At 38.9% G+C, this 26,999-nt stretch overlaps 2 protein-coding genes across 13 annotated transcripts in view; one reads left to right on the top strand and one right to left on the bottom strand.

The window, feature by feature from the left end:
* FBXL13 (F-box and leucine rich repeat protein 13) overlaps positions 1-26,999 on the bottom strand; it is a 276,151-nt gene that overhangs the window by 77,557 nt on the left and 171,595 nt on the right. The window lies entirely within an intron of this gene.
* FAM185A (family with sequence similarity 185 member A) overlaps positions 1-26,999 on the top strand; it is a 170,057-nt gene that overhangs the window by 142,071 nt on the left and 987 nt on the right. The window lies entirely within an intron of this gene.

Here is a 26,999-nt window from a genome sequence, read left to right as displayed (position 1 = left end):
TTCAATGGAAAAACTACATTTTAAAAATCCATTAATCTGTTAATGGGCATTTGGATTGTTTCTATCTTTTGGATATTTTGAATATCTACATGCATGTACATCTATTTGTTTGAATATCAGGTTTCAATTCTTTTGGGTATATATTTAGGACGAGAATTGCTGGGTCATATGGTAATTCTATGCTTAATTTTTAAGGAACCAGCAAAATGTTTTCTATAGGGGCTGCACCATTTTACCTACCCACAAGAAATCTATAAGTGCTCCAATTTCTCCACATCACCAACACTTATTTCCCACTAAAATAAATTTCCTTGTAGGCTTGATGTGGTACCCCACTGTGATTTTCATTTGCATCCCCTTAATGAGTAATGAGATGAGTATCTTTTCATGTACTTGCTAGCCATTTGTATATCTTCTTTGGGAAAATGTCTATTCAAGTTACCTGCCAATTTTTTTTTTTTTAGTTGGGTTGTTTGTCTTTTTGTTGTTGAGTTGTAATAATTCTTCATATATTCTGGATACCAAGTCCTTATTAGATGTATGATTTGAAATTATCTTCCATTTTGTAGGTTGTCTTCTCATTTTTAAAATCATGTACTTTGATGCATAAACACTTTTAAGTTTGATGAAGTTCAGTTTATCTATTTTTTCTTTTGTTGTTCACGCTTTTGGTGTCATATTTAAGAATGTATTGCTAATTCCAAGGTCATGAAGATGTACCTCCTATTTTTTATTCAAAAGGGTTTATTATTTTTACTCCTATATTTAGGTTATTGGCCATTTTGTATTAATTTTTATATATAGTGTGAGGTAGGGGTCCAACTTCACTTTTTTTTCATGTGGATATACAGTTGCCCCAACACCAGTTGCTGAAGAAAGTATTCTTTTCCCCATTGAATGGTCTCAGCACCCTTTTCAAAAATCAATTGACCATAAATGTATAGATTTATTTCTGGACTGTCAATTCTACTCGATTGTTCTATATGTCTATCCTTATGCCAGTGCCACACTGTTTTGATTACTGTAGCTTTGTAGTACCTATTTCTTTCTTTTCAACTATCATTACCCACATTAATAGAAAGAGCAGTGGCAGAAAGTGTCTGAAATAATGACTGATTCAAAGATCAAAATATTTGCCTATGATGAATTACCTTAAGATAACTTCTTATTTAGACTGTATTTCCTGTAACAGATGGGAAATCAGATTGTGTTCAGATTCAGTAAAGGGAAATTGAGATGCTGCCCAGAAGCAGACATAAGGGGAACTCCCCTGAAGTGTCATCTCCAGAAGAGTATGACAGGGAGAATGAGGAGCAGCAGCTACAATGGACCTCTAGGGAGACCTTTGGAGACTTCATGTGTGCCACCTCTCACTAAAGGTGACTTCTAAGGTTCTGTCATCAAAGCCTCCACCTATTCAGAAAGGACTAGCCAAAAGTTAAGGAAATGAGTGGTATATCCCCAGGACAACCAGAGCTCAACTCAAATGTCACTTCCTTAGGAAGTGTTCCTGACCCTTAGATTAGAGCAGTTTCTTGTTATATACTTACATCACCATGTAATTATCATAACTGCAATTACATTCATTTTATGATTGGTTATTAAATGAATCCCCTGTATACAGCTCCCAGCATAGTGCTTATAACATCAACTGATGAGATAATTGAGTAATATTATTACATGAATAAATGGAGGAATGTATGAATGGCTTCTGAGAACCATGTGTATTCAGTAGGTTCCCCTTCACAGCAGACAATAATAATATGAGCACCCAGACAAAAGCCAAGGGAATTTTTATAGCTATTGAAATAAAAAGAAAAGGAAAAAAAAAAAAAAAAAACACTAAGGGAAGCCCTTGAAGCCAGGGGCTGAGCATGCAGGCTTGATTTGCTACAGAAGCCAAGCCTTTGGGTTGGATTATATTTGGACAATTTTTCTACATTTCTAGTATTTTTCTATTGTGCTACAGAAGTCAGGCCTTTGGGTGAGATCATACTCGGACAATTTTTCTAAACAGCCTTTGGGAAATGTGTTTCTAAAGCCTGAACAAATTTATGGCAACTCGTATGATGGAGTGCAATACAGTTACAAGTTAATGTTTTAGGAAAATAACTGAGCTCATGACATTATTTAAAAGAAAAAGTTGATTATATAAGGCCTTGCTACACAAAATGTGGTCCATAGAGCAGCAGCATAAGCATTACCTGGGAGCTTGTCCAAAACACAGAATCTTAGCCCACCACCACTGACTTAGAGGCTGCACTTGAACAAGACAGGTGATTTACACACAGACATGACAGTTTGAAAAGTGTTAATCGAGAGGAAATGAAGAGCAAAAAGAAAGTATATCAGTCATGGTTCTCCAGAGAAACAGAACCAATAGGATATACTTACATCCAAGTATATATAATACATACATATATATACACACACATACACACACACACACAAACATCCAAGTGTGTGTGTGTGTGTGTGTGTGTGTGTAGAGAGAGAGAAAGAGACAGAGTTAGAGATGTATTTTAAGGAATTGGCCCTGTGATTGTGGGGGCTGGCAAATCTGAAATCAGTATACCAGACTCGTAGGCTAGAAACTCAGAATTTCTACATTGCAAGTCTTGCAGCAGAATTGCCTCCTCTTCAGGAAACCTCAGTCTTGGAGACCTGTCTTTATTCTTAACATCTTCAACTGAATGAAGTTCACCCACATTATAGAAGGTAGTCCACTTTACTCAAAGTCTACTGATTAAAATATTTATCACATCTTAAAAATAAAAACAAAACAAACCTTTGCAATGACATTTACACTGGTGCTTGACCAAACAACTGGGCACTATAGCCTAGCCAAGGTGACATAAAATTAACCACCACAGAAGGAAATACACCAAATACTAAGAGTGATTATCTCTGAAGAGTAGATAGCTTTCAAATTTTCTACAGTGACCATGTATAGTCCGAAAAAAAGAGAAACAGAAAAAGGCATCTTTGGGGAAAAGATAGCATAAGAAAGCCCTTGGACAGTTTTTGAATCATCTCCTACCATAGACCTCTCCTTGCAGGGAAACACCAACTAATAAATGGCCCATGACTCTTTATAACTCTTCCTGCAATCTGTGTGTGCCTTATTTTCCTTCAAAGAGATGCTCAGGTACTCTTTTTTTGAATTTCCTACTGTGTTGGACAACTGTGAGAGGATGAATGAATTAAATTTAGGAGAAAGATAAAGTCTGGGAAAGAGTGCAGAGTTTGGCAACAGACAAGACTGAAAAAGATTCCAGGCCAGGCTCATGGTAGCTCATGCCTGTAATCTCAGCACTATGGGAGGCCGAGGTGGGCGGATCACGAGGTCAGGAGATCGAGACCATCCTGGCTAACATGGTGAAACCCCATCTCTACTAAAAATACAAAAAAATTAGCCAGGCATGGTGGCACGCACCTGTAGTCCCAGCTACTCAGGAGGCTGAGGCAGGAGAATCGCCAGGAAGCAGAGCTTGGGGTGAGCTGAGATCGCGCCACTGCACTCCAGCCTGGGCAACAGAGCGAGACTCTGTCTCAAATCCAGGTGGAAGGTAAGCACAAGTGGAGGCAAAGCAGTGGGGGTGCTGGTCTTGGCTGACGTGGCAGGATAACTCTTGGGATGAATAAGAAAAGTTGAGGAGGTAAGGAAGGAGGGAAGGCTAGCAGAAAACCGGTAAGGCAAGAATGAGGTAGGTTTTTTGTTTATTTTCTTTTTTTTTTTTCTTTTTATTTTCGTACTGCCATGAATTCTTGAATAAATTTTTTATAAGTATCCCAGAGCAAAGTCCAGGGGAGATTAATGAGCTTTTCAAAACACGAACAGAGTAGGAGAGAAGAATGCTGAGTTTGGAGTTAGCTAAGCTGGTTTTGAGTCTGGCTCTACCTCTTTCTTGCTTATAACAAAAAGCAGCTCAACCTCTCAACTCTTAGTTTCATCACCCAGAAAATGAGCATAATAATACCTATTTTAGGAAATTCTTGAGAAAACAAAATGAGGCAATGTATATAAAAGTGATTAGCTAGCATAATGTCTGGCATGTAATATTGGTATCACTTTTCCTGTTATTGTTTTTCTGGGCACATTTTGCTCCCACGTGAAAGAATCAAGAAGCAGGGGTAGGGGGTCTTGAGAGCTCATTGTAGTGCAGCCCTCACACTGCAAACAAAGAAATGGGATTCGGAGAAGTTGTGTGATTGGAGAACAGGTTCTTTATCTATTCCTCACAACGTGGCCCCAGTGCTGAACATAGTGTCTGACACAGAATGGCTGCTCCAGAAATGTTGAATGAATGAATGAATGGATTATCTTGAGTCACATAGCAGTGGCAGAGCCAAGGCTAGAGGCCACCTCTTCCCATTATGACACACAACCCAAGGTTTGAGAACTGTTTTCTGTTTGTTTTTATTTTTTTATTATTATTATACTTTAAGTTCTAGAGTACATGTGCACAACGTGCAGGTTTGTTACATAGGTATACATGTGCCATGTTGGTTCACTGCACCCATCAACTCATCATTTACATTAGGTATTTCTCCTAATGCTATCCCTCCCCCAATGCCCCACCCCCGACAGGCCCCAGTGTGTGATGTTCCCCGCCCTGTGTCCAAGGGTTCTCATTGTTCAATTCCCACCTATGAGTGACAACATGCAGTGTCACTCATTGTGTTAGTTTGCTGAGAATGATGGTTTCCAGCTTCATCCATGTCCCTGCAAAGGACATGAGCTCATCCTTTGTTGTTTTTGATGACAACTCTAAATTCCCCCCTTATCCCAGACCTTAGTTCATAACCCTAACACTAGTATCTCTAATAAAGTTTTCCATAAAACAAACAATCTTTTCTCTCTTGCTTTCTTTGTAACACGTTCATGTCAAGATTTCCTGAACAAGAGGGAAAATGATAGCAAAAAACAGCCACAACTGGGTGATTCCTTACAATACAGCCCAGAACTTGGTGCTATCAACCAATAAGATTAGTATCCAGAAAGTGGGGGGTAGGGGGTAGGGCTCTGAGAAGGGCTCTTTAGCTTTGTCCTGGCATGAAGTACTTAGTTTTCCACATAGTTTATATTAGAATATCCAAAAAGATATTTGGCTAATATTTTATGACTCACATATTCCTCCCAGAATCTTTTAGGCCAAGCAACCATTAGTTGTCCTTTCTCTTCCTAAAATAATGGAGATATAAGTCTGAAGTTAAAAATTCCTCTCTAAAGGCAAAAGCAAAATATTTTATCAAGTTAAAATTCCAAGTGTCATCACAGGCTGATATCTGTGTGTTTTCTGCGTAGGATTTTTACACCTGAAATCCGATTCCTGTTTGGTTGTAAAGTGATTTTGGCTTCCATTTTGACACCAATTGGAGCCCTGCCACCCTGTCCTTTGCTGGTTAAGCCCCCACTGATTGGGAAGTTGAGGAACTTGGTCTCACCAGTGGTGTTCCAACCACAAGTCTCAGCAGACAGCTACTGCTGCTGATGGGGGCAGAGGAGCTTTGGTGATCAGTTAAATTCTCTCCAGCTGCCTCTGAGTGTCTCAACCCATCATCATGAGAAGACAGACCTGTCCGTAAAGGAAATGAGTTGTCAGTGAGCCATGTACTCACTAAAGACCAAGAGCAAAGCACAAAGGACTAGCTCAGATCCCTCTTTGCCACTCTAAGGTAGTAAAAAGGAAGAGATTTAGCAAACAGATGATAACATCATACGAAGCTTCCACTTCCCACACCTCCTTTACAACAGTGCCTGTGAGTCGGCTAGCTCAGCAGCACAGAAAAGACATATATGCAGAGCTAGACCCTCTAAGGCAGCTGGAAATATCCATCTGAGATAGACATGGCCATGCTGTGGTCCTGTACCACCTCCAGCTGTTTCTCACATTCTCACAGCATTGCATCCAATGACTGATAGGTAGTGTGATGACTTTATTCATATCCATATATTCTTCATGTCCTCTTAGTGACCTCAAAGGAGCCTGACTTAGCAAGCAGAATGAACTTGGAGAGAAAAACAAAGCTTTCCTTCAAAACTATTATGGAACATAGTTTTATTGCATTCAAATGCACCACAAGCATCTTTAATAGCAACACTTCCCAGGGACTGTGCTACAAGGGTTTGACAGACTCTCAAATACCATGTCCTCTATAGGGACAGGAAGAAGGGTCTGGTAATTGTCTTTCTTGAGGTCCTGCCAACCCCTCTTTGGACGATCCTGTATTGTCCAGGTCTATATATGGTTCACAGTCATCCCCATCTCTATGGTCTGAAATCCTATCCATTCACTATGCACTTCTTCCTGGTAGCCCTCCCTGATCACCTCAGGTAGACATGTTTCGAACCTACATCTGAGCACCAAAGCCTGTAGTCTACACTCTGCATTTTATATCCTCTGCCTTATATGACAGTTACCTGCACACATGTCTAGTATCCTTGCCAAGAAGCATAGACAGCATCTTAGCCATCACTGTATCCTTTACAGTACAGCACAGTGCCTAGTGCAGAGTGTTTGTTAATAGACCAAGTAGTTGTTGAATGAATTATTTGTAGAATATAAATGAGAATTAGTAGTTTCAAAGGGATGGCAGTCAATATGGTCAGTTGTTACACATTGCCATATTTACATAAAAACACTGGACAATCAAATATTTAAAAAAATTAATTTTCCAGTGTGAATGAGGAACCAGGACACAAGCTGAGTGAAGCCTACAGATGCCAGGAAGGCCTGCATGCTTGCCAACTCTGTGTGCATTTACTGCACAATGACTCAGAGCTGGGATCTGTCAGAAGCAGGCTGATCCATCCTAAACTTCACCATTCTTGTCTAGAATACACTAATTGGTTCTTCTCTTCAACCAGTGGCCAAATTGCTCATAGTTTCCCTTGTATTACTGAGAGAATCACAACCATAATACTTTCTTTTTATTTATTTATTTATTTATTTATTTATTTATTTATTTATTATTATACTTTAAGTTGTAGGGTACATGTGCATAACGTGCAGGTTTGTTACATATGTATACTTGTGCCATGTTGCTGTGCTGCACCCATCAACTCGTCATTTACATCAGGTGTAACTCCCAATGCAATCCCTCCCCCCTCCCCCCTCCCCATGATAGGCCCCGGTGTGTGATGTTCCCCTTCCCGAGTCCAAGTGATCTCATTGTTCAGTTCCCACCTATGAGTGAGAACATGCGGTGTTTGGTTTTCTGTTCTTGTGATAGTTTGCTAAGAATGATGGTTTCCAGCTGCATCCATGTCCCTACAAAGGACACAAACTCATCCTTTTTTATGGCTGCATAGTATTCCATGGTGTATATGTGCCATATTTTCTTAATCCAATCTGTCACTGATGGACATTTGGGTTGATGCCAAGTCTTTGCTATTGTGAATAGTGCTGCAATAAACATACGTGTGCATGTGTCTTTATAGCAGCATAATTTATAATCCTTTGGGTATATACCCAGTAATGGGATGGCTGGGTCATATGGTACATCTAGTTCTAGATCCTTGAGGAATCGCCATACTGTTTTCCATAATGGTTGAACTAGTTTACAATCCCACCAACAGTGTAAAAGCGTTCCTATTTCTCCACATCCTCTCCAGCACCTGTTGTTTCCTGACTTTTTAATGATTGCCATTGTAACTGGTGTGAGATGGTATCTCATTGTGGTTTTGATTTGCATTTCTCTGATGGCCAGTGATGATGAGCATTTTTTCATGTGTCTGTTGGCTGTATGAATGTCTTCTTTTAAGAAATGTCTGTTCATATCCTTTGCCCACTTTTTGATGGGGTTGTTTGTTTTTTTCTTGTAAATTTGTTTGAGTTCTTTGTAGGTTCTGGATATTAGCCCTTTGTCAGATGAGTAGATTGCAAAAATTTTCTCCCATTCTGTAGGTTGCCTGTTCACTCTGATGGTAGTTTCTTTTGCTGTGCAGAAGCTCTTTACTTTAATGAGATCCCATTTGTCAATTTTGGCTTTTGCTGCCGTTGCTTTTGGTGTTTTAGACATGAAGTCTTTGCCCATGCCTATGTCCTGAATGGTACTACCTAGGTTTTCCTCTAGGATTTTTATGGTATTAGGTCTAACATTTAAGTCTCTAATCCATCTTGAATTAATTTTCGTATAAGGAGTAAGGAAAGGATCCAGTTTCAGCTTTCTACTTATGGCTAGCCAATTTTCCCAGCACCATTTATTAAATAGGGAATCCTTTCCCCATTTCTTGTTTCTCTCAGGTTTGTCAAAGATCAGATGGCTGTAGATGTGTGGTATTATTTCGGAGGACTCTGTTCTGTTCCATTGGTCTATATCTCTGTTTTGGTACCAGTACCATGCTGTTTTGGTTACTGTAGCCTTGTAGTATAGTTTGAAGTCAGGTAGCGTGATGCCTCCAGCTTTGTTCTTTTGACTTAGGATTGTCTTGGAGATGCGGGCTCTTTTTTGGTTCCATATGAACTTTAAAGCAGTTTTTTCCAATTCTGTGAAGAAACTCATTGGTAGCTTGATGGGGATGGCATTGAATCTATAAATTACCTTGGGCAGTATGGCCATTTTCACGATATTGATTCTTCCTATCCATGAGCATGGTATAACACAAAAAGAGAATTTTAGACCAATATCCCTGATGAACATCGATGCAAAAATCCTCAATAAAATACTGGCAAACCGGATTCAGCAACACATCAAAAAGCTTATCCACCATGATCAAGTGGGCTTCATCCCTGGGATGCAAGGCTGGTTCAACATTCGCAAATCAATAAACATAATCCAGCATATAAACAGAACCAAAGACAAGAACCACATGATTATCTCAATAGATGCAGAAAAGGCTTTTGACAAAATTCAACAGCCCTTCATGCTAAAAATGCTCGATAAATTCGGTATTGATGGAACATACCTCAAAAAAATAAGAGCTATTTATGACAAACCCACAGCCAATATCATACTGAATGGGCAAAAACTGGAAAAATTCCCTTTGAAAACTGGCACAAGACAGGGATGCCCTCTCTCACCACTCCTATTCAACATAGTGTTGGAAGTTCTGGCTAGGGCAATTAGGCAAGAGAAAGAAATCAAGGGTATTCAGTTAGGAAAAGAAGAAGTCAAATTGTCCCTGTTTGCAGATGACATGATTGTATATTTAGAAAACCCCATTGTCTCAGCCCAAAATCTCCTTAAGCTGATAAGCAACTTCAGCAAAGTCTCAGGATACAAAATTAATGTGCAAAAATCACAAGCATTCTTATACACCAGTAACAGACAAACAGAGAGCCAAATCAGGAATGAACTTCCATTCACAATTGCTTCAAAGAAAATAAAATACCTAGGAATCCAACTTACAAGGGATGTGAAGAACCTCTTCAAGGAGAACTACAAACCACTGCTCAGTGAAATAAAAGAGGACACAAACAAATACTTTCTTTTTACAACACAATGATCCACAGAGCTACTTGGTTTGTCTAGATTTATTGAACTAGATGGTGGCTTTACAGCTACAGTTCTAACCACATGCTTCACCCAGGTCCAAGACCAAAATAGAGTTTTGTGAACAGTTCATGAAATTCTGTGTCACTTCACAAGATAGGGAGAATAGAAGAAACCAAAATAAGTATGTTTCCAGAAAGAATAAAATTTTTTTCAAACCTTTTTTTCAGGAATAGGAAACATAATCTTAGTCCCCTGAGACTCATCATTTTGTCATCTCATTCTTCAAGATGTAAAAATTGTTGCCAGATGTTTCATTTTTACCACTTAATATAATAAACATCCTTATACATTTTGCCTACAAAGAGATTATATTAACCTGTGGATGTTAAACAATAGGTGTTTGTTATTTTAATTTTTAATTTTCACTATGAACATAACTCTACGTTATGTTCCAACGAATAATTTTAACAACCATTTAAATTTATGTAAGCCCTATTTATAAGACATATAAAAATGTTTTCATAAATTCTACAATTTTTTTTCAACACAGGTTGAAGTCTGGTTCAGAAAGGACACAAAGCATTCCTCTAACAGGGAAACTGAAACACAATAACTGACCCAGAAAAGCAGGAATTGCACTGTGAGTTTTTTGACTCATGACTACTTTTCCACTAGAACTCCTCCTTATTAAATGATACTTAAAACCACATATTTTTTCAAATACAAAATGCAACAGTTTTTTTTACTATATGCAGTATAGTACTTTATAGTTTCACAAATTATATTCTTATATTAAAAACCAAGGTTGTACATACTCAATATGTATCACTTCCTCATTATTTTACCACACTAGCATTATCTATGTTCTTGATGATATTAATGTCTATCGTTTCTCTAGAATATTACATAATAATGTGCTACTGCATATGTCTTCTCAACATCCTGTTCAGTGACCTCCTGTTGGTAGCTTAAAATAGGCCATGGTGAGAGTATTTACACCATAGAATTCAGCCAACACTAAAAAGTCAGGCTTTTCCTGCCCTTTATTATTCCATAGAAAAAAGGAAAATGGAATCAGCCAAATATAAGTGCATTACAATTTTGAATTTAACTGTTTCCAATTCATTTTGATACATAATTTGTTCATTCACAACTGGTTTAGCTGGTCACAAAACTCTTGTTGTTCCAATTAACACTTATTGACAGACTTCCAAATCTATACCTTCACTCCCAGCTCTCTTTCAAGGACCAGACTTCTACTTCCAATTTATTCTTGTCATTTACACCCAGATGTATCACAGGAACCTGAAATTTGGCCCTTCCAAAATGAGATTCATTATTCTTTTACCCCTACTCTTGCTCTTTTTTTGGTTATCTTGTCTAGTTACCATACAGAAATACAAAATCCTAAAGCTGAAAAAGACCTCAGAGATTATTTCGCCCAGCCTAGCCATTCGACAGGTGAAGGAATTGAGGCAGAAAAACCAAGTAACTCCAAGGTTGCATAACTGGTCAGTGGCATAACAAGAAATAGATCCCAGGTCTCCTAACTTCAAGAAAGGAGAGGGTGGGCGCGGTGGCTAGGGCCTGTAATCCCAGCACTTTGGGAGGCCGAGGCAGGCAGATCCCAAGGTCAGGAGATTGAGACCATCCTGGCTAACACAGTGAAACCCCGTCTCTACTGAAAATACAAAAAAATTAGCCGGGCGTGGCGGCGGGTGCCTGTAGTACCAGCTGCTGGTAGGAGAATGAGGCAGAAGAATGATGTAAACCCGGGAGATGGAGCTTGCAGTGAGCCCAGATAGCGCCACTGCACTCCAGCCTGGGCAACAGAGCAAGACTCCGTCTCAAAAAAAAAAAGAAAGATGAGGGGGAATGGGGGAGGGGGAGAAGAAGGGGAGGGAAAGGGGAAGGGAGAGAAGAGAGGAAGAAAGAAAAAGAAAGGAAGGAAGGAAGAAAGGGAGGGAGGGAGGGAGGGGAAAGAGAAAGAAAGAAAGAAAAAGAAATAAAGAGAGACAGAGAGAAAGAGAAAGAGAGGGAGGGAGAGAGAGAGAGATACAGAGAGAGAGAGAGACAGGAAGAAAGAAAGAAAGAAAAAGGAAGGAAGGAAGGAAGGAAGGAAGGGAAGGAAGAAGGAAGGAAGGAAGGAAGGAAGGAAGGAAGGAAGGAAGGAAGGGGAAGAGAAAGAGACAAAGAAATTCCTCCCCTGACTCTTGCTTTGCTTATGCAATCTCCATTCAATTTGGCTAGTACATTCATCCCTGGACATGCCTGTGTGGCTTTCTCCAACCTCCAACACAAATCCCAGGGGTGAACAAGTAAGACCTTCCATGATCTCTGCTTCTCTGAAAGGGGAAGGTTGGAATTTATGTAACCTAGAGAGAACTGAAATGACCTTGGAATCTTCAGTTTGCAGTTTGTACAGCCTACCTTTAAGTTTTGTGGGCTCTAGAGAGATTTAACAGAACAAGAACTGATAAGCCATTATTATTGCACTGATTATTATAATCATTCAAACATTCCTAGAATACTGTCCCTTTTCATTTTTTGTTGATTTGTGCATAGTGATTAAAATATAATTGGTGAAAAAATAGAGTGCACATGTGACTCATGCCTGTAATCCTGGCACTTTGGGAGGCTGAGGTAGGAGGATCGCTTGAGCCCAGGAGTTTGAGACCAGCCTGGAAACATATCAAGACCCATTTCTAGAAAAAAAAAATTTGAAAAGAATTAACCAGGCTTAGTAGCATGCGCCTGTAATCCCAACTACTTGGGAGGCTTGAGGCAGGAGGATCCACTGAGCTCAGGAGTTTGAGGCTACAGTGAGCTATGATAATACCACAGTACTACAGCCTGGGTCACAGAGAAATACTTTGTCTCTTAAAAAATAAAAAGACAGAGACAGAGAGACAGAAAATACTTTCACTTTATATTTCATAGCTTCCTAGGCACTTTTCTTCCTATAAATTTAAAGAAATATCAGACTCGACCTTACCAAGAAAAGAGATCATCAAGCCTTGCTCTAGCAAGTTACCAACTTCTCCACTACGTAACAGGCATCTCTGAATCACACCCTGGGGACGCATGCCCTGACCCTGGCCACAGTCTCATTCATTCGTCAAGCTTATCAAAGTCCTACTATGAGCCAGGTATTGTATTATTTGCTAAGGATACAGATACACAATTATATAAGGCACCATCCCTGTTTTCAAAGAACTCACGTTGGGGAGGAGAACAGACAAGCAAGCAGATAATTGAATATGTAGAGAATGCTTAATGAAAAGTACAATGATAAAAGTATACACAAGAGGGATACTAACCCAGCTTGGAGTAAGGCAAGGAACGGCTTAGCGAGGCCCTTCTAGAGAAGGCTGTGATTGAACAGAACCTTGAAGGATAAGTGCAAGTTAATGCGGTGAATGGAGGAAAGGGACAGTAGCAGGATGTCCAGGCAGAGGGCAAAAGGTGAGCCTAGTGAAACAACTGAGGCTGGAAATGAAGAACGGGGAGGCACCAAAGCAGAAACCCCTATGGCAAGCTCCCCTACTGTCTGGTTTCACTATCCTAAATGTAAACATATAAATCTGAAACATGGTCCAAACTCCTCACTTTTCATCCAGCTTCTTCTCCAACTCCACATTCAGAGTTGTTGGCTTCTAGGCATTTGGGTTTGAGCCTGAGTTTTGCTGGACCCCAGCCTTGCTTCCCAGCATGTCTGTGGTTGTTCCATGCCTGGCTTCCTGCAGAGGGCCATAACCCACCATTGCACACAGTTGAAGATACATGAATCTGTGGGGAAAGTGGCTACCCCATGATAATGTCAATGGGAGAATCTTTGGAGTTACACATAAACAGAGCAGAGGATAAAGGGAAAGTAAAACCAGGAATCATCACCCTCCCAATTGGCACCTTCTCATGGACAAGTAGGATGGCTTTGTTCTCTCCATTAAAACTCTTACTCCTACTCATATTTTCCATTCTGAGACTCTGAGAGAAACATGGACATATTTTAAAGAGCTCTGAAATGAACTGGGAACTAATGTGAATCTCCTTGGAGCATTTTAGCTAACACATTTTATCCATTCATTCATGGGAATATTTAAGGAAAGACTTAGAGGAAGTTAACCATACAGATATCTGTAGAAAGATTCCAGACAGGGGGAACAGTCAGTGTGAAACCCTGCAGCATGAGCCTGCTTATGTTTCTGAAGAACAGAAAAGAAGCCAGTGTAGTTGCAGCAGAGTGGGCAAGAAGGAGAACAGGAAGTGCTGTCAAAGGGGCAACTGGAAGATGAGGCAGATTTCTCAGGGCCTTGTAGGTCCTTCCAAGGCTTTTCTTTTATTAAATGAATAAGAAGGCTTGCCAGGTATTTAAGCAGAGGAAGGACATTGACTTGGGTTTTTAAAGGATGCCTCTAGACACTGTGTTGAAAGCAGACTTGCAGGAGGCAGGGGTGAAAGCAGAAAGGCCAATTAGGAGGCTATTGCAATAACCAGGCAAGAGATCATGGTGACTTGGACTGGGGTGGTGGCTGTGGAGATGGTTAGATCCTGATTAGATTATGCAGGAATAGTCAACTGCACTTCCTAACAGAGTGGATGTGGCGTGAGAGAAAACAGTCAAGGGTAATATCTTAGTTTGCTAGGTTGGCTGTAATAAAGTACCACAAACTGGATGGCTTCAACAACAGAAATGTATTCTCTGGTTCTGGAGGCACAAATTCTGAGATCAAGAATTTGGTAAAGTTGGTTCCCTCTGAGGGCTGTGAGGAAGGATTTGTTCCAAGCCCCTCTCCTTGGCTTACAGATGGCCATTTCAGGTTCACAAAGCATTCTCCCTGTATGCTTGTGTCTGTGTCCAAATTTCCTTCTTGCATAAGAACAGCCATCATACTGGATTAGGGCCCACCCTTAATGACCTCATCTTAGTTAATTACATCTGTAATTACCCTATTTCCAAATAAGGTCATGTTCTGAGGTACTATTGGGTGTTAGGACTTCAACATATAAATGTTGTTCACTTCATCAATGAACAATGGATTCCATCAATCCATAGTAGATGGTGCCAAGATTTTTGGCCTAAGCAACTATAAAGATGGAGCTGCCATTAACTGAGATGGGGAGGACTGTAGGCGGAGCAAGGAGCAGGAATTTTTTTTTTTTTTTAAGATACAAGAGTCTAAATTTTGAGAGAAACGTCTGGGTTGGAGATACATAAATCATATATATGAGATATATATACTTTTAAATACATATATTACATATATGTATATGTGTGTATCTATATGAGCAAATATGGTATATGTGTGTATATATATGATTTTATATATATATGAGTGCTCATTATTGTAGGTGATATAAAGCCATGAGACAAGATGAGATCATCAAGGGAGTAGATATAACCAGAGACGGGAAATGGATCAAGGACTGAACCCTGGGGCCCTCTGTGCTTAAGGGATTGAGAGATGAGGAGTAACTTAAAGAGGCACTTTAAGAAATACTATTAAAAGTAGGAAAAGAGAAAGATCTATAGCACAATATAATTTATGAGAATATAAGAATGCATAGAGATTTAAGGAAACATATAAAACAAATTAGAGGGGTTGCTTGTGTAGGGGGAGGGGAATAGAAATGGGAAATATGAACAAAAGGAAATAAAAATAAACAAGAGAGGGGCCTTGCACAGACTGATTATGGAAGTTTGCCATGAACTGAGAGTATAATTAAATCTGCTCTTGGTATCTGAGTTCCAAAATAAACAAAATAAATCCAATGTGAAATAAAATATAAATCCCTGGTTATGTTTTTTTCCCTTGGGTTCTTTTTCTTCCCTGCACAATATTGCAGAGGAAACACAGCATTTTTAAACTTATTAACTTATTTTAGTGAGAATAGTCGCCATAGAAACTCCTTATTGAGTTCTGACACTTTGATCAAAAAATATTTGAAAAAAGGGGAATTGAGTGAAACCTAGTTACTGTGGAAGTGAATATAAGATGACTTAAATACTTATTGCTAGTTTCTGAGAAGGAATGAATACTTATCAGCATAAAAATCCACTCCAAGTTTGAATGCTGTTCTCCCACTCCTTTTGTAATATGCTTATAGCATTGCTATAAAAATTAATTACATGGGTAAAAATAGGAAGTAAGTATGGGGAGCCACAGCATCAGCTTTCCTGTAGAAACCACATCTCTAAGTTTTCTAAATCATAAAAGTGTCATTAGGAATGGCACAACCAATTTTGAAAACTAACAATATCAACTAAAGCCAAACACACACACCTGCAACCCAGCCACTGGACTCCTATATACACACACATAATGTGTATATATCCACCCATGTGTGTATATATATATATAGTGTGTATATATATCCGTGTATATATATCCATGTATATATAAACACACACACATATATATATCCAACAAAAATGTCTGCTACGGGGAGGCCAAGACAGGCAGATCACGAGATCAGGAGATCGAGACCATCCTGGCTCACAGGGTGAAACCCCGTCTCTACTAAAAAAATACAAAAAACTAGCCGGGCGAGGTGGCGGGCGCCTGTAGTCCCAGCTACTCGGGAGGCTGAGGCAGGAGAATGGTGTAAACCCGGGAGGCGGAGCTTGCAGTGAGATCCAGCCACTGCACTCCAGCCTGGGCGACAGAGCGAGACTCCGTCTCAGAAAAAAAAAAAAAAAAGTCTGCTACATTCACCAAAAGCAACATACATGAATGTTCATTGCACTTTGTATACTTTTCTTCTCTCTTTTTGAGATAGGATCTTGCTCTGTTACCCAGGCTGCAGTGCAGTGGCGCGATCCTGGCTCACTGCAGCCTCAGACTACAGGCACGTGCCCCCATGCCCAGCTAACTTTTTTTATTATTTGTAGAGAAATGGTCTCCCTATGTTGCTCAGGCTGGTCTCGAACTCCTGGGTCTCGATCCTCCCACCTCAGTCTCCCAAAGTGTGGGGATTACAAGCATGAGCCACTGTGCCTGGTCACTTTCCTATATTATATTTTGGCCAAACTTACCCCAAAAAAGTCATTAGGGAAGTTTCTTTGTTCATTAGGTCCCAACTGTCAGTGCCAGCAAAGTGGGAAGTAGATTTCACCTGGCATCTTGGATGTTAAGGATTACTCTGTGGTCAATCACAAGCAGGTTGAAAGCAACAAATTCAGATATATCGTTCAAATATGAGCATGTGAATAATGGTGAGAAACCTTCACAACTTTCTCTCTTGCACTTCAGTTATTTTCTCGAGTAAGGCTCTCCCTAAAGCACATCTGGAAGTATTTTTTTATTTTTATTTATTTAATTTAATTTAATTATTTATTTTGAAACAGAGTCTCACTATGTCGCCCAGGCTGAAATGCAGTGGCATAATCTCGGCTCACTGCAGCCTCTATCTTCCAGGTTCAAGCAATTCTCCTGCCTCAGCCTCCTGGGTAGCTGGGATTACAGGCGTGCACCACCATACTTGGCTAATTTTTGTAATTTTAGTAGAGACAGGGTTTCACCATTTTGGCCAGGCTGGTCTCGAACTCCTGACTTCAAGTGATCTGTCCACCTTGGCTTCCCAAAGTGCTGGAATTATAGGCATGAGCCACCATGCCCAGTCTGGAATTATTCTTTTAAACCCCAAATGAAAGCTAAATAGAAATTACAGACTCACCAGAGTTGTACCAGTTTCTTTCAGTTGCAATGATGGAGACCCAACATAAGCTAGCTTAGCTAGAATGGGAATGAATGATGTCTTTACTCGCAAGTCCAGTTAAACAACATATCATCTCTCTTCAAACACATCATCTCTCCCTCTTGGTAGGCTTCTTTGTGAAGATTTCATTCTCTCTCCCACAGCAAACAAATTTCCTCTGTGCTGCTGGAGAAGAGAACCACAAAGTGGCCTAGACCTATATGCTCCAGGCCCTGCAACCTCAAGGAGCACAGAATTTATATTTCCCAATGTTAAGTATCCGGAAGATTCTGAATTGTTTTGTTAGGGTTACACGCCCTTCCTGGACAAATCTTAACCCCTGGAGATGGAATTTATGATTGGCCAGGCCTGGATCAAATGACTAGTAGTCATGGGAAAATACTAATACCAGTACATGTAAGTACAATTGCAAGGTATGATATTCATTAGAAAATCAGTCACATTAATTAAAGAACCTACAGTGTGTATCTAATCCCCAAAGAGGCTGGGCATGGTGGCTCATGCCTGTAATCCCAGCACTTTGGGAGGACGAGATGGGCAACCTGAGGTCAGGTGGTCGAGACCAGCCTGGCCAATAAAATACAAAAATTAGCTGGGCATGGTGGCGCACACCTGTAATCCCAGTTACTCAGGAGGCTGAGGCAGGAGAATTGCTTGAACCCAGGAGGTGGAGGCTGCAGTGAGCCAAGATCACACCACAGCACTCCAGCCTGGGTGACAGAGTGAGACTCCATCTCAAAAAAATAAAATAAAATAATAAAATAATCCCAAAAGAATGCAGAATACTTCTAAAGCATATGTAATTGATTTTCACTTTTTATTGCAGCTCTCCATCATCGTTTATTTTTTCTAAGAAGTATAGTTAAAGTTCTTTCACAATATCATATGAATACATTTTTCCTGTTTTTGGACAACAGCAGCTGGCATTAAAGTTTAGTCCATGACATATTTTGTTTATGTTAATCCAGAGCTCCTAAAGGACAGGGAGGCTGTTTTATTCGTCACAGTGCCCAGTATGCATCAGGCACTCAACAAACGCCTGCAAAAAGCATTTAGGTGTAAGCTCCCATTCTCAAGGCTTTTTGTTTTATTGAGACCTTTTTTCTTGGTCACATATATTAACATATAACTTCCTAATACAACATTCCAAATTTATAAAAAGAAAATAGATTCTAATTTCCAAGAGAGAACCTCTTCAAGGTGAAAACCTTAAAAATCTATGAATTATCGATTTTCCTTCTATGAATGCATTTTTGTACTACACCCAGAGCTGGAGAGGTAGATAGAGCCTCCTCAAAAGACTTAATAAGTCACTCAGAAGCAGTAACATTCAAACTTCACCGGTTCTTCATGAAGCTACAGCAGCAGCAATTACTAAGATACCTGTGCTTCATGACAAACCCATTTCTTACTCTCACTGGGCCTAAAGGGGCTCAGTATCAAACTCCACAATTTCTAGTGCCTGAAACAGTGCCTGACACTTAGAGGTAAATACTACTGAATTATTAAATGAACAGATGGAAATGAAAAAGAGATGAATGAAAGAAACTAACATTGTTTTGCATAATGATGTGAAATACTAACTTCATTGTGTTTTGAGGCTTACAAATTAAGACGTAATTAGGAAAGGAATTCAATTCTTTACACATTTAGAAACTCAAATACTTACTGAGGCCAGGCAGGCAATGCGATTAAGTGGTAGCAGTACAGGTGTGAATGCTTGTGCTGACCTTACTGAGTGGAAGAGAGGCTGGCAAACAGTGGTCCATCTCGAGGGAGGGAGTGAGGCTGACTTAGCTCCAGCCCATTGTGGCCATATGGAAATACAGGTCCAATTCGGCTAGTTCTTCTCATTTTTAAAGAGAATCTTGAACTCTAGAATGTTTTGTGAAAACTCCAAAATTTTACATATTGGCTCGAAATTTAAAGACAGATTTTGTGTGTTTTGCAGTATTTATTTTGTTTTTAATATTTGTGGGTACATAGTAGGTGTATATATTTATGCGGTACATGAAATGTTTTGATACAGGCATGCAATGTGAAATAAGCACACTATGGAGAATGTGGTATCCATCCCCTTAAACATTTATACATTGAGTATATACAACCCAATTACACTCAAGTTCTTTTAAAATGTACAATTAAGTTATTACTGACTATAGTCACCTTGTTATGCTATCAATAGTAGATCTTATTCTATTTTTTTTAATAACCCATTAATCATTTCCACCTCACCCTCAAAGCCCATTATCCTTCCCAGCCTCTGGTAATCATCCTTTTACTCTCTATGCCCATGAGTTCAATTGTTTTGATTTTTATTAGATCCCACAAATAAGTGAGAATATGCAATTTTTTTAATACATCTCACAAATAAGTGAGAATATGGGATGTTTTTCTTTCTGTGCCTGACATAATGATCTCCAGTTCCATCCCTGTTACTGCAAATGACTAGATCTCATTCATCTGCTGATAGACACTCAGGTTGCTTGCAAATCTTAGCTGTTGTGAACAGTGCAACAGACATAGGGGTGCAGATTTCTCTTTGATATACCGATTTCCTTTCTTTTGGGTATATACCCAGCAGTGGAATTGCTGTATCATATGATAGCTCAATTTTTAGTTTCTCGAGGAACCTCCAAACTGTTCTCCATAGTGGTTGTACTAATTTACATTCCCACCACCAGCGTACTTTGGTTCTCTCTTCTCCACATCCTCACTAGCATTTGTTATTACTTAACTTTTGGAGAAAAGCCATTTTAACTGGGGTAAGATGACATCTCATTGTAGTTTTGATGTGCATTTCTGTGATGATCAATAATGTTAAGCACAATTTCATATGCCTGTTTGCCATTTGTATGTTTTCTTTGAGAAATGTCTATTACATCTTTTGCCCATTTTTTGATAGAACTATTAGAATTTTTCCTATAGAGTTGTTTGAGCTCCTTATATATTTTGGTTTTTAATTCCTTGTCAGATGGGTAGTTTGCAAATATTTTCTCCCATTCTGTGGATTGTCTCTTCACTTTGTTGATTGTATCCTTTGCTGTGCAGAAGCTTTTCAACTTGATGTGATCTCAGTTGTCCATGTTTGCTTTGGTTACCTGTGCTTGTGGGGTATTGCTCAAGAAATCTTTGCCCAGACCAATGTCCTGGAGATTTTCTCCAGTGTTCTCTTGTAGTAGTTTCAAAGTCTGAGGTCTTAGATTTAAGTATTTAATCCATTTTTATTTGATTTTTGCATACATTATGTATATAGTGTTATTCTTCTGCATATGGATATCCAGTTTTCCTAGCACCAGTTATTGAAGAGACTGTCTTTTCCTCAGTGTGTGTCCTTGGCACCTTTGCTGAAAATGAGTCCACTGCTGGTGTATAGATTTGTTTCTGGGTTCTCTATTCTGTTCTATTGGTCTATGTGTCTGTTTTTGTGTCAGTGCCATGTTGTTGTGGTTACTTTACCTCAGTTAATCTGAAGTCAGGTAACGTGATTCTTCTAGTTTTGTTCTTTTTGCTTAGGGTAGCTTTGGCTATGCTGGGTCTTTTGTGGTTCCATATAAATTTTAGGATTGTTTTTTCTATTTCTGTGAAGAATGTCACTGGTATTTTGATAGGGATTTCATTGAATCTGTAGATTGCTTTGGGTAGTATGGACATTTTAACAATATCAATTCTTCCAATCCATGAACACGGAATGTTTTTCCAATTTTTGGTGTCCTCTTCAATTTATTTCATCAGTGTTTCATAGTTTTCATTATAGACTTTCTTTCCTTTTTTCGTTAATTCCTAGTTATTTAACTTAATGTATGGTTATTGTAAACGGGTTTACATTTTTATTTTTCACATTGTTCGCTATTGGCATATAGAAATGCTACTAATTTTTGTATGTTAATTTTTTATCCTGTGACTTTACTTAATTTGTTTATCAATTCTAATAGTTTTCTTGTGGAGACTTTAGGATTTGCCAAATATAAGATCATATCATCTGCAAACAAGGATAATTTGACCTCTTCCTTTCCAATTTGGATGCTCTTCATATCTTTTTCTTGTCTGATTGCTCTAGCTAGGACTTTCAGTACTATGTTGAATAACAGTAGTGACAGCGGGCATCCTTCTCATGTTCCAGATCTTAAGAAGAGAGGCTTTCAGTTTTTCCCTATTCAGTATGATACTAGCTGTGGGCCTGTCATACATTGTTTTTATTATGTTGAGGTATGTTTCTTCTATCCCTAGTTTTTTGAGGGTCTTTCTTATGAAAGGATATTGAATGTTTTAAAATTTTTTTCTCTCCTGCTCCATAATGCTACATTGAGATGCTGAATTTGATCAAATGCTTTCCAGCATCAACTGAAATGATTATATGGTTTTTATCCTGCATTCTGTTGATGCTATGTGTCACACTGATTGATTTGCATATGTTGAACCATCCTTGCATCCCAGGGATAAATCCCACTTGGTCATGTTGAATGCTCTTTCTAATGTATTGTTGAATTTGGTCTGCTAGTATATTTTTGAGGATTTTTGCATCAATATTCATCAGAGATATTGCCTTCAGTTTTCTTTTATTTATTTATTTATTATTTTTTATTTTTTGCTGTATCTTTGTCTGGTTTTGGTATCAGGGTAATACTGGCCTCATAGAATTACTTTGGAAGTACTCTTTCTTCCTCTACTTTTCAGAATAGTTTAAGTAGGATTGGTATTAGTTCTTCCTTAAAGGTTTGGTAGAATTCAGCAGTGAAACCATCAGGTCCTAAGCTTTTCTTTACTGGGAGACTTTTTATTACAGCTTCAATCTCATTACTTATTATTGGTCTGTTCAGATTTTGGACTTCTTCTCAGTTTACTCTTGGTAGCTTGTATGTGTCTAGGAATTTGTTCCTTTCTTCCAGATTTTCAAATTTGTTAGCATATAATTGGTCATAGTAGCCACTAATGATCCTTTGAATTCTGAAGTATCAGTTGTAATGTCTCAGTTTTCATTCTGATTTTATTTATTTGGATCTTCTCTCTTTTTTTCTTAATCTTGCTAAACGTTTGTCGATTTTGTTCAACTTTTCAAAAACCCACTTTTTGTTTCATTGATCTTTTTTTTTTGTCAGTTCATTGATCTTTTTGTATTGTTTTTTTCATTTCAGTTTCATTTACTTCTCCTCTGATCTTTATTTCTTTTCTTCTAATAATTTTGGGTTTAGTTTGTTCTTGCTTTTCTAGTTCTTTAAGATGCATCATTAGATTGTTTATTTATAGTTTTTCCTCTTTTTTGATGTAGGCACTTATAGCTATAAACTTCCCTGAGTATTGCTTTTGCTGTATCCCATAGATTTTGGTATGTTGTGTTTCCATTATCATTTGTTTCAAGAAATTTTTCAATTTCCTTCTTAATTTCTTCATTGGCCCACTGGTCATTCAGGAGCATATTGTTTAACTTCCACGTATTTGTATAGTTTTCAAAATTCTACTTGCTATTAATTTCTAGTTTTATTCCATTTAGTCAGAGAGGATGCTTGATATTATTTCAGATTTTTTTGAATGTTTTAAGATTTGTTTTGTGAACTAACATATGATCTATGCTTGAGAACGATCCATATGCTGAGGAAAAGAATGTGTATTCTGCAGCTCTTGGATGAAGTGTTCTATAAGTATCTATCAGATCCATTTTGTCTATATTGCAGAGTAAGTCTGATGTTTCTTTGTTGCTTTTCTGTCTGGAAGATCTGTCCAACGCTGAAAGTGGGGTGTTGACGTTTCCAGCTACTATTGTATTGGGGTCCATCTCTCTCCAGCACTAATATTTGCTTTATATATCTGGGTGCTCCAGTGTTGGGTACATATATATTTAAAATTGTTATATCTTCTTGCTGAATTGGCTCCTTTATCATTACATAGTGACCTTCTTTGTCTCTTCTTATAGTTTTGGTCTTAAAACCTATTTTGTCTGATATAAGTATACTGACTCCCATTCTTTTTTGGTTTTCATTGGCATGGAATATCTTTTTCTATTCTTTTATTTTCAGTCCATGTATGCCTTTATAGATGAAGTTTCTTTCTTGTAGGCAAGAGATCAATGTATCTTGTTTTTTCATCCATTCAGCCAATCTATATCTTTTCACTGGAGAGTTTAGTTCATTTACATTCAATATTATTATTGATAAGTAAGGACTTACTTATTCCTGCTATATTGTTATCTGTCTTCTGGTTGTTTTGTGGTCTTTTTCTTCTTTCTCTCCTTTGTGTCTTCTTCAACTGAAGGCAATTTTCTCTGGTGATATTATTTAATTTCTTGCTTTTTACTTTTTTGTGTATCTACTGTATGATTTTTAGCTTGAGGTTACCATAAGGCTTGCAAATACTAGCCTATAAACCCATTGTTTTAACCTGATAACAACTTAACACTGTTTGCATAAACAAACAAATAAACATACCAAAACTAATAAAAATTATATGTGTATTAGTCCGTTTTCACACTGCTGATAAAGACATACTTGAAACTGGGAAGAAAAAGAGATTTAATTGGACTTACAGTTCCAAATGGCTGGGGAGGCCTCAGAATCATAGCGGGAGGCAAAAGGCACTTCTTACAGCAAGAAAAAAATCAGAAAGATGCAAAAGCGGAAGCCCCTGATCCAACCATCAGATCTTGTGAGACTTACTCATTATCATGAGAACAGCATGGGAAAGACCTGCCCCCATGATTCAATTACCTCCCACAACACATGGGAATTCAAGATGAGATTTGGGCCGGGACACAGCCAAACCATATCACTATGCTTTAACTTTGTCCCCCTGCCCCACTTTTTAACTTTTTGATGTTTCTATTTATATCTCATGGTACTGATTATGTCTTGAAAAGTTGTTGTAGTTATTTTTAATTGGTTAATCATTTAGTCTTCCTACTTAGGATAAGAGTAGTTTACACACCACAGTTATAGTGTTACAATACAATTCTGTGCTTTTCTGTGTACTTACTATTACTGGTGAGTTTTGCAACTTCAGGTGGTTATTTATTCCTTGCTTTTCTTTCTGATTGAAGTACTCTCTTTAGCATTTCTTGTAGGACAGGACAGTTGATGAAGTCCCTCAGCTTTTGTCTGGGGAAGTCTTTATTTCTCCTTCATGTTTGAAGGATATTTTTACTAGATATACTATTCTAGGGTAAAAGTTTTTTCCTTCAGCATTTTAAATATGTCACGCCATTCTCTTCTGGCATGTAAGGTTTACACTGAAAAGTTTGCTGCCAAATGTATTGGAGCTCCATTGTACATTATTTGTTTCTTTTCTCTTGGTGCCTTTAGGATCCTTTCTTTGTCCTTAACCTTTGGGAGCTTCATTATTAAATGCCTTGAAGTAGTCTTCTTTGGGTTAGATATAGTTGATTTCTGTAACCTTCTTGTACTTTGATATTGATACCTTTCTCTAGGTTTCTGGAGGTTCTCTGGTATTATCTCATTGGTTTTTGTTTGTTTGCTTGTTTTTTGAGGCGGAGTCTCACTCTGTTGCCCAGCCTGGAGTGCAGTGGCACAACCTTGGCTCACTGCAACCTCCACCTCCTGGGTTCAAGCAATTCTCTTGCCTTTGCCTCCCGAGTAGCTGGGATTACAGGCACCCACCACCACATCTGGCTAATTTTTATATTTTTAGTAGAGACAGCATTTCACTATGTTGGCCAGGCTGTGTTATTTCCCTTTGAATAAACTTTCTACCTCTATCTCTTTGTCTACCTCCTCCTTAAGGCCAATAATTCTTAGATTTGCCATTTTGAAGCTATTTTCTAGATCCTGTAGGTGTTCTTCCTTGTTTTTCATTCTTTTTTTAAATTATTATTATTATACTTTAAGTTCTAGGGTACATGTGCACAATGTGCAGGTTTGTTACATATGTATACATGTGCCATGTTGGTGTGCTGCACCCGTTAACTCGTCATTCACATTAGGTTTATCTCCTAATGCTATCCCTCCCCCCTCCCCCAACCCCATGACAGGCCCTGGTGTGTGATGTTCCCCACCCTGAGTCCAAGTGTTCTCATTGTTCAGTTCCCACCTATGAGGGAGAACATGTGGTGTTTGATTTTCTGTCCTTGAGATAGTTTGCTGAGAATGATGGTTTCCAGCTTCATCCATGTCCCTACAAAGGACATGAACTCATCCTTTTTTATGGCTGCATAGTATTCCATGGTGTATATGTGCCACGTTTTCTTAATCCAGTCTGTCATTGATGGACATTTGGGTTGGTTCCAAGTCTTTGCTATTGTAAATAGTGCTGCAATAAACAAGACATTTATGCAGCCAACAGACACATGAAAAAATGCTCATTATCACTGGCCATCAGATAAATGCAAATCAAAACCACAATGAGATACCATCTCACACTAGTTAGAATGGCAATCATTAAAAAGTCAGGAAACAACAGGTGCTGGAGAGGATGTGGAGAAATAGGAACACTTTTATACTGTTGGTGGGACTGTAAACTAGTTCAACCGTTGTGAAAGACAGTGTGGCAATTCCTCAAGGATCTGGAACTAGAAATACCATTTGACCCAGTCATCCCATTACTGGGTATATACCCAAAAGATTATAAATCATGCTGCTATAAAGATTCATTCTTTTTTCTTTTGTCTCCTCTGACTGCATATTTTCAAATAGTCTTTAAGCTCACTAATTCTTCCTTCTGTTTGATCAATTCTGCTATTGAAGGATTCTGATGCATTATTCAATACACCAATTGCATTTTTCAGCTCCAGAATTTCTTTTTAATTATTTCAATCTCTTTGTTAAATTTATCTGATAGAATTCTGAATTTCTTCTCTGTGTTATCTTGAATTCATTTGAGTTTTCTCAACATAGCTATTTTGAATTCTCTGTCTGAAAGATTACATATCTCTGTTTCTCCAGGATTGCCATTTGGTGCCTTATTTAGTTCATTTGGTAAGGTCATGTTTTCCTGGATGGTATTGATGCCAGTGTTCTTCGGCGTCTGGGCATTGAAGAGTTAGGTATTTACTGTAGTCTTCACTGCCTGGGCTTATTTGTAGCCATCCTTCTTGGGAAGGCTTTCCAGATATTTGAAAGGACTTGAGTGTTGTAATCTAAGCTGTACCTGCTTTAGGGGGCACCCCAAGCCAGTAATGCTGTGGTTCTTGCACACTTGTCAAGGTACCACCTTGATGGTCTGAGACAAGATCTGGAAGAATTCTCTGGATTACCAGGCAGAGGCTCTTGTTCTCTTCCCTTCTGTTTCCCAAACAGAGTCTCTCTCTCTGTTCTGAGCCACCCAAAGCTGGTGGTAGAGTGAAACAAGCACCCCTGTGGCCTCCACCACTATGACTGCACTGTGTCAGACCTGAAGCTATCACAGCACTGGGTCTTGCCCAAGGCCTGCTGTAACCACTTCCTGGCTACTGCCATTGTTTGCTCAAGGCCCTGGGGCTCTACAATCAGCAGATGGCAAGGCCAGCCAGGCCTATGTCCTTCTCTTCAGGGTGGTGAGGTCCCCCAGACCCCAGGTGAGTCCTTAGGTGCCCTCTGGGAATCAGGGACTAGAGTCAAAAACCTTAGAAGTCTACTTGGTGTTCTACTGCACTGCAGCTGAGCTGGCATACAAACTATAGGATGCAGTCCTTCCCACTCTTCCTCCCCTTTCCAAAGGCAGAGGAGCCTTACCCTGTAGCCACCACCACCCCAGGCCATGAAGAGTATTGCCAGGCTACCAATAATGTTCTCTTATGGCCCAAAGGCTCTTAAGTCAGCTTGTGGTGAATGCTGCCTTGCCTGGGACTCATCCTTCAGGGCAGCGGGCTCTCCTCTGGCCCAGGGCAGGTCCAGAATTGTCATACAAGAGTCAAG

Source organism: Papio anubis, chromosome 4, assembly GCF_008728515.1.
Source record: "Papio anubis isolate 15944 chromosome 4, Panubis1.0, whole genome shotgun sequence".
NCBI lineage: Eukaryota > Metazoa > Chordata > Mammalia > Primates > Cercopithecidae > Papio > Papio anubis.
The sequence above is the reverse complement of the archived record's forward strand: the minus strand, read 5'-3'. Positions and strand labels throughout refer to the sequence as shown.